The 14,754-nt window shown below is 37.9% G+C and overlaps 1 long non-coding RNA gene across 1 annotated transcript; it reads left to right on the plus strand.

The window, feature by feature from the left end:
* On the plus strand, positions 3,757-5,865 carry LOC110270987. Its single transcript, XR_002360854.1, has 2 exons — positions 3,757-5,500; positions 5,729-5,865. It is a non-coding gene; the product is annotated as an uncharacterized LOC110270987 (long non-coding RNA).

Genomic DNA, 14,754 nt, shown 5'->3' on the forward strand with positions numbered 1-14,754 from the left:
AGATTCCTAAACCTTGATGCTAAGGTAGCTGGAGAGAAAAGATTACTCCAGTTGAATGAGTTGGAGGAGTTCAGACTAAATGCTTTCAAAAATGCTAAAATTTACAAGGAGAAAGCAAAAAGGTGGCATGACAGAAAGCTGTCATCTAGAGTCTTTGAGCCAGGACAGAAGGCTCTGCTGTTTAACTCTAAGCTCAGATTGTTCCCTGGGAAATTGAAATCCCGGTGGAAGGTACCATATGTGATTACAAGTGTGTCACCATATGGATATGTAGAGCTTCAGGATATTGACTCTGACAAAAAGTTCATTGTTAATGGATAGAGAGTCAAGCATTATCTTGAAGGCAATGTTGAGCAAGAATGCTCAAGACTGGGACTAGATTAAAGCTCAGTAATGTCAAGCTATTGACAGTAAAAAAGCGCTTATTGGGAGGAACCCAATCTTATTTATCTATGTTAATTACTTTTTCATTTCATTTTCTACTGTTATTTTATGTTTTCTTTAGGTTGATGATTATATGGAGTCGTAAAAACAGCTGCAGAATTAAAGCGGAATCAAAAACAGCATCAAAAACAGCACACCCTGGAGGACAGGCTTACTGGCGTTTAAACGTCAGTAAGGATAGCAGAATGGGCGTTTAACGCCCAGTCTAGCAGCATTCTGGATGTTAAATGCCAGAATTGGCAGACAGACTGGCGTTTAACGCCAGGAAAGGGTGTATGGTTGGCGTTAAACGCCAGAATTGGCAGACAGACTGGCGTTTAACGCCAGAAAAGGGTGTCTGGCTGGCGTTAAACGCCAGAAAGGGGCATCAGCCTAGCATTTAACGCCAGGAAAGGTAGCAGACTGGCGTTTAAACGCCAGAAAGGGCTGTCCAGGGGCGTTTAAACGCCAAAAAGGTGCAGGGACCAGAATTCCTTGACACCTCAGGATCTGTGGATCCCACAGGATCCCCACTTACCCCAACTCACTCTCTCTCCTCTTCACACCTTTCCATAACACTCTTCTCCAAAATAACCTCCACCAATCACCTCCATTTCTACTCCAAAACCATCATACAACCCACCTACCCCCACCCATTCAAATTCAAACCATCTCCCTCCCAAACCCAACCCCTATTACAAGAATTCCCTCTCCACTCCACTCCTATATAAGCCCCTCATCACTCCTTCATTTTCACACATCATAACCACCTAAAACCTCCCTTGGCCGAACCATTCACACACCTCTATCTCCTCCATCTCTTCTTCCTCTAATCCTTTCTTTCTTCTTTTGCTCAAGGATGAGCAAACCTTTTAAGTTTGGTGTGGAAAAAAGCTCTGCTTTTTATTTTTCCATAACCATTAATGGCACCTAAGGCCGGAGAAACCTCTAGGAAGAGGAAAGGGAAGGCAGTTGCTTCCAACTCTGAGTCATGAAAGATGGAGAGATTCATCTCAAAAGCCCATCACTAGAAAGAGGATAGAGCAAACAAGAGAGCCCGCTCATGGACCTCAACAAGAGCATGAGAAAATTCCTCATCAAGAAATCCCTGAGATGCCTCAAGGGATACACTTTCCTCCACAAAGCTATTGGGAGCAACTCAACACCTCTTTAGGAGATTTGAGTTCCAACATGGAGCAACTAAGAGTGGAACATCAAGAGCACTCCATCATCCTCCATAAAATCAGAGAGGACCCAAAGGCCATGAGAGAGGAGCAACAAAGGCAAGAAAGAGACATAGAGGAGCTCAAGAACTCCATTGGTTCTTCAAGAGGAAGAAGAAGCTATCATCACTAAGGTCACTACAACATTTTGGGTCTATGGCCACGGTTTTTTTTGTCACGGTAAAAAACCGTGACCATAGACCCTCTATGGTCACGGTTTTTTAGGGTGACCAAAAAAAAAAAGCTATAGCCACGGTTTTTTTGGAAAGGGTGACCATAGAGTACCTATGGTCACGGTTTTTTAAAAAAAGGTGGCCTAAAAGGGTCTATGGTCACGGTTTTAAGGGGTGATCTAAAGGAGTCTATGGTCACGATTTTTTACAGTGACCAAAAGGGGTCTATGGTCACAGTTTTTCAAAAAAGGGTGACCTAAAAGGGTCTATGATCACGGTTTTGGAGGGTGGCCTAAAGGGGTCTATGGTCACGGTTTTGGGGGTGACCTAAAGGGGTCTATGATCACGGTTTTTTACAGTGACCAAAAAGGGGCTATGGTCACAGTTTTACAAAAAAGGGTGACCTAAAAGGGTCTATGGTCACGGTGTTGGGGGGTGACCTTAAGGGGTCTATGGTCACGGTTTTGGGGGTGGCCTAAAAGTGTCTATGGTCACAGTTTTGGGGGGTGGCCTAAAGGGGTTTATGGTCACGGTTTTGGGGGGTGGCCTAAAAGGGTCTATGGTCACGGTTTTAGGGATGACCTAAAGGGGTCTATGGTCACGATTTTTTACAGTGACCAAAAAGGGGCTATGGTCACGGTTTTTCAAAAAATGGTGACCTAAAATGGTCTATGGTCACGGTTTTGGGGGGTGACCTAAAAAGGTCTATGGTCACGGTTTTGGGGGTGGCCTAAAAGGGTCTATTGTCACGGTTTTGGGGGTGACCTAAAGGTGTCTATGGTCACAGTTTTTTACAGTGACCAAAAAGGGTATATGGTCACGGTTTTTCGGAAGGGTGACCTAAAAGGGTCTATGGTCACGGTTTTGAGGGTGACCTAAAGGGGTTTATGGTCATGGTTTTTTACAATGACCAAAAAGTGTCTATAGTCACGGTTTTTCAAAAGGGTCATCTAAAGTGATTAGAAAACCCTAACCCACTTACCCTTCACCCCAGCGCCATTTTCCTCTTTCACTCATCAGCTTCATTTTTCCTCACACACAGCAAAGAGAGAGTGAGACCCGAAAGAGAGAGAACGAGCTGAACGGAAGAGAAAGGGAGACCCAGAGGAGGCGCCGCTGGGCCAGAGCTGCCGCTGGGAGGGTCCTCGCCGCTGCCGCCATAGCCACACAGCCACTGTCTGGTCGTCATCGTCGTCTCGCTCACCAGAAACGAGGCAGAGAGCAGCACCGAGAGAAAGCCCGTCAACCCCATCACCGCCGTCGTGCTCGCAAGTATGGAGGAAGCCCGTTGCTGCCAGCTTTGTCGGATCTCTGTCATCGAACCCGTCCTTGCCGCCGCCATTGGAGTCGCGAATGGAGGAAGGAGAAGAGGCACGAAAGGGAGCGTCCCGGTGTTGCCGTGGTCGTCGAGTGACTGGGCTTGCCATCGTCGCGTTTGGGTGGCTATTGCGCCGCAGTTCGTTGCTGCCTTATCTCCATTGAAGCTTCATGTTGCCGCTTTGGCCGCCGGTAACCACCGGTGGAACCCCATCTTCTCGGTAAGCATTTCGTTCTGGAATCTTTGAAAATCGGAATTCTGATATGAGTTATTGAAGGTTCTGAGACATTGGTAACGTAGGGTTGAATTCTGAGTCTCGCATGCTGAATTCAATAGTTGTTGCCTGCGACATGAAGCTGCTGCGTCATTGTTGTTGCTGCCCCAGAAGAAGTGAGGCTGCTGCTGCTGTTCCGGCCGCATTGGCTGTTGTAAACTGGAAAAAAGAAGGGCATCATTGCGTTTAAATTCGACGGTTTCGACTAATTGAGGTAGGGGTTTAAACGATTTCAATTTAAAAATGCCTACAAGGTTTATTGAATAACTGCAAATAGATTTAATAGCTGTGAGTAATTGATTGATTATGTGAATATTGAATTGTGGCTGAAATTGTGATTGGAATGGTTGAGATTGTGATTTGGAATTGTTGATTAGTGATATTGATTGATTATGTGGATTGGGAATTGTTTGATGACTAATTGTTGAGAATTTCTGAATTTTAATTGGTTATGTTGGATTTGTTGCCGTTGAGCTGTTATTTGTATATTGTAATGTTAATGAACTTGGTTGGTGGTTGATTTGGAATTGGTTTTGAGGGGTATTGAAGGGTTGGATTTTGAATACTAAATGGTTTGCTGAAAATCAGGTTCTCTTGAAATAAAACGGCAACTTTGAAAGTGATTTAGTAACTCTATAGTGACTGAAATTATAAGAATTTAAATGTTAAGTAAATTATATTAAGTGTAATTGTGAAAATTCAATTTTTAAGGTTTCGTATCAACTAGAGAATTAGTTATGATTTTTCAAAGTTGAACTCTAAAATCTGATTTTCTGCATAATTTTAAACGAAGTCAGAAACTTTGAAAAGCTATAACTACTTACGTAATGATTAGAATTGCATGAGACCAAACTTGAGTTAAACTTGGGAATATAAGGAACTAAACTGATAAATTTGAGACTTTTTCATTAAGTTTATGATTTATGGTGAATTTTTGAATTGGGGATGTCAAATCTGATTTTTCTGCAGAACGTTTAACACAACAGCAACTTGATTCCTTTATTGGAAATTCTGAAGTTTGAATTTTGAAATGGAACCAATTTTAAATGAAACTTTGGTCCTAATACTTTAATTTCATAAAAATTTAGAATGGTTAGAGTTGTGGTTTTAAAGATTTGGATTTTCAGAGAAAGATGTATTATGCAGTAAAAGTCAGGCTTTGTTTTCTAAGTCAGTAACTTTGAGGCTTCATAATTTTTAATTCTGGAATGATATAGAGATGAAACCAATTGGAGGTAAAAGTTGAGTATGTTTAGTATATATTATTCAAATTTCAGGGTTTTCCATTTTTTAGTAAGTGAGTTATGGGACTTGGAAGAGGTTATGTTCAATGATTTGTAAAATAGACTTCAGCAGAAAATTACCTAACTTCCAAGCTACATAACTCCTTCATTAAAAATGGTATGACCCTGGAACCAATTGAGAAAGAAATTTGAATAAGTTATGTTTAATTACATAAATTTTGAAGGTGGTTGGATTTAATTTGGATTTTATATGAAATTTCGAATGTTGTACGCTGCTGCTGTCTTCTGGATTTAAAACACTGCAGAGCAGTCACGGTTTTGCTTATATTCCCGAAGCTAGAGTCAGCGAAAAATTCTGAACTGCTTTGAATAAATGTGATTGCTTACTTGCCTGTGGCTAGTTCTGAATATTTATTTGATATTGAAGTAGTGAATGAAGGATTGATTTAAAATTCTGATTCGAATGTTTATCAAGTATAATTTGAGAATTGGAAAGTGATTGGATGTTAGATTTAGTTTGATTTTGGAAAATGATTTGAGATTTGTGAATGACTTGGGTTTGAAAATGTTGGAAAGTGTTTGAGAAGATGTTAGTTGACTTTGTTGGAAATGAATTGGAATTTGGAAAGGGTTATAATATTGGAGATGAGCTTGATTTGTAGAAAAATGAATTTAAATTGAAAATGGTTTGAGATATTGAAATTGTTCAGATTTTGAAATTGAGTTGAAAGGAGTTTGAGAAATGGTTTTGTTGGGACCCGGAAAGGCTAGATTGCTGATGCAGATGAGCATTGTAGTGCTTTCCGGTTGTGTGCTTTGCCAATGATAATTGGCGCTTCGATGAGGTTATATTTCTAAAGCCAGTCTATTCTCTTCATCTTTAATATCCTAGGTTTCAATGCATCTTTTTAGGCTATTTTTATTTTCTCTTTTCTGTTTTCCAGAGTTGCTTTTTCTGAAACATCTGACCTCACTCTGATTTAAATTTAGTCAAGTAGCAGATTTCCTTGTTCTCAAATGTGAATCCTTATGGTTAGTTCTCAGTGAAAATTTCTGTGTTTCCAATTTTTCAGTGCAGCAATAAACAACTTGTTTGGTATGCTTGTAGGATGGTTATTTGTTGGGACTGTCCGTGAATTTAGGGTTTTTTGAACTAACCTAGGGATTAGCATTTCTTGTTTCTTTTGAAATTGGTAATAGCAAGGTTTTACACTAAACAAAAGGGTGAATATAATGAGTTGTAACAGTGATGAATTTAAGCACTAAGAGTAAATTTTTGCATGAAAATTTTTCACTCCAATTTTACCAAAGAAATATATATGGGGACTACTAAATCATTTTGATTTCACTCAATCAAAACACATCACTTTATAAATGTCATGTAGATGATATGATATTACTATTTTATGTCTTAATGATAGATTAGGAATTTTAATTTTATTTATTTTCCAGAGGTCATGCATCAACTTTATTTATGTGATTAGTATGTAAAAATTTTAAAAGTTTTTGTATCTATTTTCTTTGATTTTTCAAATAGCTCTGTGTTTTCCAAGATATTTTATAATTATTGATATGTAAAATCTTCAATTGCTAAATTGCAAATATTTTCCAGAACATGCTTGATTATGTCTCATTTTAAGACAGGAAGTTTAAAATAGAAATTATGTTGTATTTTATATTAATTTAGGATTAATATTTGTTAATTGATTATTTTGTTTACCTACTCTTGAATGTTCTTTACGAGGAATTTTTTGTTTTATTTTGTATACAGGATAATTTTTTTGGACTCGTAAAGACAAAAGGAGTTGACTAGTTGTTGTGGCACCCTGTATAAGATGGGATGGGTCTTATAATGAGTTTGGTTATCTAAATGTATTATTTTGATGTGTTCTTTACTTTTTGATAAGAGATTTTATACGATATTATATGTAATGGATAAATTACACTCTATTTTGATTAGTGTTGTAATGAATATCTAATTTTTAATGAAACTTTTATGATTTGGATTTATCAAATTTTTCATTTTTAGATTTATTTTGTGATTATCATCATTTGGGATGTGATTATGATTTAAAAAAATTAAATCTCATAACATAAAACAGGCTATGGTCACGGTAAAAACTGTGACCATAGATAAGGCTATGGTCACGGTTTAAGGAAGGGGTGACCATAGGGGCTATGGTCACGGTTAAAACTGTGACCATAGATAAGGCTATGGTCACGGTTTTGGTTAGGGGTGAGCATAGAGGCTATGATCACGGCCAAAACCGTGACCATAGATAAGGCTATGGTCACGGTTTTGGTGAGGGGTGACCATAGAGGCTATGGTCACGACCAAAACCGTGACCATAGATAAGGCTATGGTCACGGTTTAATGAGGGGTGGCCATAGGGGCTATGGTCACGGCTAAAATCGTGACCATAGCTAAGGCTATGGCCACGATTTTTGGTGGGGTGACCATAGAGGCTTTGGTCACGGCCAAAACTGTGACTATAGATAAGGCTATGGTCACGATTTTGGGAAGGGGTGACCATAGAGGCTATGGTCACGGTGAAAACCGTGACCATAGATAAGGCTATGGTCACGGTTTTATCGCGTGACCATAGATTAACCTATGGTCACGGTAAAAAAACGTGGCCTAAAGTGCCAAAATTTGAACATTACAACCGTGACCATAGAAACCGTGACCATAGGTCTATGGCCACGGCGGAAAAACCGTGACCATAGGTCAAAAACCGTGACCATAGACCTATGGTCACCCTTTTCACTAGCTATGGTCACGGTTTTTCACCGTGACCATAGACCTTTTTTTTGTAGTGGGTGGACCCATTCTTTAATCTCCTTGTTTATTTTCTTTTCTATTTTCAGTTTTTACGCTTTATGTTTTGACTATGTTTGTGTCTTCATTACATGATCATTAGTGTTTAGTGTCTATGTCTTAAAGCTATGAATGCTCCATGAATCTTTCACCTTTCTTAAACAAAAAATGTTTTTTGAAAAAGAAAAAGAAAAACATGAATTTCGAATTCTATCTTGAAAATAGTTTAATTATCTTGATGTGGTGGTAATACTTTTTGTTTTCTGAATGAATGCTTGAACAATGCATATTTTTTATAGTGAAGTTTATGAATGTTAAAATTGTTGGCTCTTGAAAGAATAATGAAAAAAGAGAAATGTTATTGATAATCTGAAAAATCATAAAATTGATTCTTGAAGCAAGAAAAAACAGTGAAAAACACAAAGCTTGCGAAAAAAAGAAAAAGTAAGCAGAAAAAGCCAATAACCCATTAAAATAAAAGGTAAGGGTAAAAAGGATCCAAGTCTTTGAGCATTAATGGATAAGAGGGCCCAAAGGAATAAAATCCTGGCCTAAGCAGCTAAATCAAGATGTCCCTAACCATATGCTTGTGTCATGAAGGTCCAAGTGAAAAGCTTGGGACTGAGTGATTAAAGTCATGATCCAAAGCAAAAGAGTGTGCTTAAGAACTCTGGGCACCTCTAACTGGAGACTCTAGCAAAGTTGAGTCATAATCTGAAAAGGTTCACCCAGTTATCTGTCCGTGGCATTTTTGTATCCGGTGGTAATACTGGAAAATAAAATGCTTAGGGTCACGGCCAAGACTCATAAAGTAGCTGTGTTCAAGAATCAACATACTAAACTAGGAGAATTAATAACACTATCAGAATTCTGAGTTCCTATGGATGCCAATCATTCTGAACTTCAAAGGATAAAGTGAGATGTCAAAACTGTTCAGAAGCAAAAAGCTACTAGTCCCGCTCATCTAATTAGAACTAAGCTTCATTGATATTTTGAAATTTATTATATTTTCTCTTCTTTTTATCCTATTTTGTTTTTAGTTTCTTGGGGACAAGCAACAATTTAAGTTTGGTGTTGTGATGAGCGGATAATTTATACGCTTTATGGCATTATTTTTAGGTAGTTTTTAATATGTTTTAGTTATTTTTTATTATAGTTTTATTAGTTTTTATGCAAAAATCACATTTCTGGAATTTACTATGAGTTTGTGTATTTTTCTGTAATTTCAGGTAGTTTCTGGCTGAAATTGAGGGACCTGAGCAAAAATCTGATTCAGAGGCTGAGAAAGGACTGCAGATGCTGTTGGATTCTGACCCTCCTGCACTCAAAGTAGATTTTCTCGGGCTATAGAAGCCCAATTGGTGCTAACTTAATTGCGTTAAAAAGTATACATCTTGGGCTTTCCAGCAATGTATAATAGTCCATACTTTGCCCGATATTTGATGGCCCAAACTGGCATCCAAGCTGGCGTTTAACTCCAGAAAAGGCCTATGCACGTGTAAAGCTCAATGCTCAGTTCAAGCACACACCAAGTGGGCCCCAGAAGTGGATTTATGTACTCTCTACACTTAGTTACTCATTTTCTGTAAACCTAAGTTACTAGTTTAGTATAGAAACTACTTTAGAGATTCATTTTGGCAACGTATGACATTTTACATCTCATATTGTATCTCCTACAGCACGAGTCTCTAAACCCATAGGTGGGGTGAGGAGCTCTGCTGTGTCTCAATGGATTAATGCAATTACTATTGTTTTCTTTTCGATCACGCTTGATTCTGTTCTAAGATACTCACTTGTACTTCAATATAAAGAATATGATGATCCGTGACACTCATCATCATTCTCAATTTTATGAACGCGTTCTTGACAACCACTCCCGTTCTATCTGATCTCAACGTAGTCATTGGGCGACAGCTTGAGAACGTATCTCTTAGGTCTCTGATCCACGGATTTGACTTGCCTCTCCTGACAACAGAACATTCGAATCCTTGAGATTAGAACCTTCGTGGTAGATGCTAGAACCAATTGGCAGCATTCCTGAGATCCGAAAAGTATAAACCTTGTCTGTGGTATTCCGAGTAGGATCTGGGATGGGATGACTGTGACGAGCTTCAAACTCACGAATGTTGGGCACAGTGACAGTGTGCAGAAGGATAGAGAGATCCTATTCTGACACAAGTGAGAACCGACAGATGATTAGCCGTGCGATAGCTGTGCCTGGTATTTTTCATCCGAGACGAGAGATCCGATAGTTGATTAGCCGTACAGAACTGTACCTAGACCATTTTCATTGAGAGGACGGATGGTAGCCATTGACAATGGTGATCCACCAACATACAGCTTGCCATGGAAGGAAGCCATACGTGTTTGGAGAAGAAGACAGTAGGAAAGCAGAGATTCAGACGACAACGCATCTCTGGAACCTCAATCTGCTCCTTATTACTGAATCACAAGTATCATTCATTTCATGTTATCTACTTTTCATAAACAAAATCATTTTTATCACTAATCTCCAGACTAAGATTTACAAGATAACCATAGTTTGCTTCGAGCCATCAATCTCTGTGGGATCGACCCTTACTCATGTAAGGTATTACTTGGACGACCCAGTGCACTTGCTGGTTAGTTGTGCGGAGTTGCAAAGGTGTGATTGCAATTTCGTGCACCAGAGACACCCCACCATGGTAACATTGTTTCAACCCTTCTCCTTGTTTATAATTTGCCTTAATTGCATGTTTGCTTGTTTAAGTTAGCTTAGAAATAGTTTAATTTTGAGCTTTGTTAGGTTAATTTTGATTTGGATCATAAATTTATGGGTTCTTGTATGTTTTGATGTTGAGCTTTTGTTGAGTTAAGGCTTAGAGCCTTAGATTTTGAGAGAAAAATTTTTTGAAAAACAGGGCATTTGTGCGTACGCACCGACCTGTGCGCACGCACACTCATGGTATTTCCCTCTGTTCGCAGCGTTGGCACAGCCTATGTGCATGAACCCATACCCATTTTTGCTTCTGTGTGCACGCACACATGATCCAACCCAAAAAAAATCTATGTGCGTGCGCACAGCCTCGTGCGCATGCACAATCCTCAAAAACCCCTCTGCTCGCAGCACACGCACCCCTTGTGCGTGGGAACACCACTTCTTTTCCCTCTTGTGCGCCCGAACACATCTCTTGTGCGCGCGCACAGCCACCAAATTCCCTTCTGTTCGCAGTGCCCGCACCCTGCTATTCATGCACATAACCCCCTTTCCACCTTGTGTGCGTACGCACGCCCCTATTTTCTCACCACTATACTTCTCTACTTCTTCTCTTCTTTTCTCTTCCACTCTCTTCTTTCCCTTTTACCCTATTTTCTACTTGTCCTAGTTAGTGTTATTTGCATCCTATTTTCATTTTAGTAATTCTATATTAGTTTTGGTTTAGTTACTTGTTAATTAAATAAGTTTCAAGTGTTTGATTGATGATTGATTGGGTTGCTTCTTGCTTAAATTTTGGTTTAATTTTTTATGAATATGTTCGCTGAGCATTACGTCTTTGTTTAATTGCCTAGATGAATTGTGAGTTTGATTCATATGTTGTAGCTACCATATGCATTAAACTATATCCTTGTTTGGCATCTTGAATTGTGCACTTTAACTTTAGTGAATTGAGTTGAAATTACTTGTTCATCATGATTTTCATATCAAATTCATCACATGGCTGGTACTTGTTTCTTGTTAATGCTTTGCATTTGTTTGAGTGACTTCACTTGATTTTTATCAAGCTTATCACTTTTTGCAACAAGTACCTTTACCATGTGAGTACTTCATTATTTTTCGTGAGGAACAAGTAGTTTGCTTTTCATCATCGAATTGGTTGTTGTTGATTGTGTCATTTTCTATTCACCTTACGCTTTCACTTACACAACTTCAATAACTAATGTCTTGTATATTTAATTCACTTTAGTTGTGGCTACCTAGGTTTGTTTGTGTCTTATCTCTTCCTTGTTCTTTACTTGCAACCCAGGACTACTTGATTGAGGAACATGCTATTTCTTTTGATTTTGTGGTTTCTATTTTATCCGACCAATGTGTGGTGTTCTAAACCGTGCACGTTTAGAATACGCACATTGCCTTTTCTCATCCCACACTACTATGACTTTTTCCTCAATTCTTGTTTTCTACAGTGACCGGAGCCCCGATACCCACCAGCTGAAGGTGGAACCTCACATCTCTTCACCCCCGGATTGAGTGCATGCACAGAGGACCGTGCAACGTTTAAGTGTGGGGGAGGATCCGTAATTTTGGGGCGTAAATTCTCTCCTTCTCAACACTTTACATTATTTTCTAGTTTTTAATATTTATATTTTTGTGGATATTTGTTAGTATATTATTGCATTATACTTTGCTTAGTTGCTTGTATATATCTTAGTTGCTTATAGTTTTATTTGCATGTTGCATGGTAGAGTAAATAAGTTTGGTAAAACAATAAATAATTTTCAAGAAATCCCTTTTAGGACGTTCCATTGATTAGATTTGAAAACTTGTCTTTGAACTTACATGAAGTATTTTTAAGGAACACAGAAAAGAGCTTGAATAAAATACCTAGTGAGATTTGAGCTTTATTGGATGGTTGCACATTTTTCAACCACAAAATTTGGTTCTTGTGTGTTATACTCCTCTTATGATTGTAATCTTTAATTTGATTTAGTCTATATGTCCTTTATTTGATGTTTTAAATTCATTTAGTATGATTGAGGCCATTTTTTTTTAATCTGAACTCACTAACCCATATGGCCAACCCTTACATCTACCTTTGTAAACCACTTTTGAGCCTTTTAATTCCCCTTTGTTCTCATTTTAAGCACATCATTCACCCTAAGTGAAAGACCATTATGTCCTTAAATTGTATTTTTTATTAGCTTGGGTTTGAGTGTGTGTGTTAATCAAGTGTGGGGAAAAATTTATGAGAAACATTGGTAGTTAGTTGTCTTTGGGTGTTCATTGAGAAAATTTTGGAAAAATGGGTAAACACTCATGCATCCTATACTTGAAACATATGCATCTCTTTTTGATGTTAAGTAAAAAAAAATAGAAAGAAAGAAAGAAAGAAAGAAAAAAGAAAAAAAAAAGAAAGAAAAAAAACAATAAGAATGTGAATAAAGGATGCATATGTGTGTGAATTGAAAAAAAGATGCATGAGTGAATGTGAGAAAGAGGATAAATCGGTAGTTACGTTGTTTTGTTATGTATATAGGTTAGTATAGTATTAGGTGGGATACTTGAGCAAATTAAAGATCCAATCTATTAGCCCACTTAACCATATTAATCCTACCGTTACCCTAGCCCCATTACAACCCTCCAAAGACCTCATGATATTTGCATTCATTCATCAAATATTTGTTGATTGTTAGATGACTAGCAAATCTTTGAGAAACATGATTAAAGGATAATTGAGTGATTAAGCCCTAAACACTGAGCGATTTGAGAGTAAACACATCCGGTGAGGGGTTCTATTGCTCAAATCTATGATTCCATCCCTTATCTTGTATCTTCTTGCAAGTTGCTTGTTAGTTTGTGAAAATTTCAAATCAAATATGTGGACATTGATCATATTACTATATTTTCTTGTTTTGGCCCTAAGTTCTATTTTGGATTGATTGAGATTCTTTTGTTTGTTTTTGCCAAACTCAATAGGAGCCATAGTATAGATATAGATAGATAGTATTTAGTATAGTTGCATGCATGTAGTTAGATGCATTTAATAAATTGCTTGCCCTCCTTATCCTTCACCTTTGATTAGCATGAGGACATGCTATTGTTTAAGTGTGGAGGAATTGATGAGTCCATATTTTCCGATATATTTTGGATTGATTTGAGTGGATTTCATCACACAAACCTACATTTATTCATCCAAATAGCATGCTTTTGGGTTCTCTCCCTAAATTGAGCCTAATTGTGAAAACATGCTATTTTGTACTTATTTTAATCACTTTTATCCCACTTTTATCCCATTCGACGCCTTGATAGTTTTGATGAGTGATTTCAGGTGTAATTGGTTGGAATGGCTTGATAAGAGTGGAAGAAAAGCATGGAATTGGGAGAAAGCATGAAGAAAATAAAGGAGAAGCACACATTGGAGTGTGCGTGCGCACAACCCACTGTGCGTACGCACAAGAACCACACAGCCATGTGTGCGTACGAACAACACCCTGTGCGTACGCACAACACCCTGTGCATACGCACAAGAAGAAAATCAGCATGTGTGCATACACACACACACCTGTGCGTATGCACACGTCCCAGCACGTGACTCACTTAATGGAAATTGCTGGGGGCGATTTCTGGGCCTCCAGAGCCCAATTTTTGGACTTTCTGAAGCTGATTTTGCCTATATCAAGGAAGGCATCACTCCATGTGTAATAGGGGGGCAATTAGGTTTAGCTTTTCTTATGTTTTTCTCTTAGTTTCTAGAGAGAGAAGCTCCCCCTCTCTCTAGAATTAGGTTAATGTTAGTTAATTTCTATTTAATTTCTGTCTTTAATCCTTGTTTTAATGTAGTTTCATTTATGTTTTCATGTTTTACTGTCTTTATCTTCTTCATTTCTCTTCTTAATTTCTCTTTTATGTCATTTTCCATTTTATGAATACTCTTGTATTTTTTAATTTTCATTTAATGCAATTTATGTTTTATGTTCATTTAATGCTTCTTTTAGTTGTTGTTATCATTTTCTTCCTTTTGGTAGTTAGAATTTATTTTTAATGTAATTTAATATTATTTTATTTTCATGCACACCAAGTGTTTGATAAAATACTTGGCTTAGTTTTTACTTAGTTTTTCTCCACTCTTGGCTTGGTATTGAGGACTTTGGCCACCCTTGAGTCATTGATGTCCATTCTTGTTTGATATATTAGAGTAGTTAGTTGATTTGGTCTCCCTTGACTCTAAGTGACCCTTAGTGTTGACTTAGGACTTAGGGATTGAAATCAACTATGCCTATTTGACTTATCCTCGATGTAGGGTTGACTAAGTAAGATTAACTCTTCATAATCATCATGTGTTTGTGGTCAATGTCTAGGATAGGTAACCTTAGCTCTCAATCTATGCCAAGGGGTTTCTTGCATTTTAATTTTCCTTGCTTTGACTTTTAGTTTCTTGGCTCTAAGTGACCCACTAGTGTTGACTTAGGACTTAGGGATTGGAACCAATTATAACCTTTTGACTAATTCTCAAGTAGGATCGACTAATTGGGATTAATTCCACACAATTGCCATGTTTGTGGTCCATAACTAGGATAGAAATC

Source organism: Arachis ipaensis, chromosome B04, assembly GCF_000816755.2.
Source record: "Arachis ipaensis cultivar K30076 chromosome B04, Araip1.1, whole genome shotgun sequence".
Classification (NCBI taxonomy): Eukaryota; Viridiplantae; Streptophyta; class Magnoliopsida; order Fabales; family Fabaceae; genus Arachis; species Arachis ipaensis.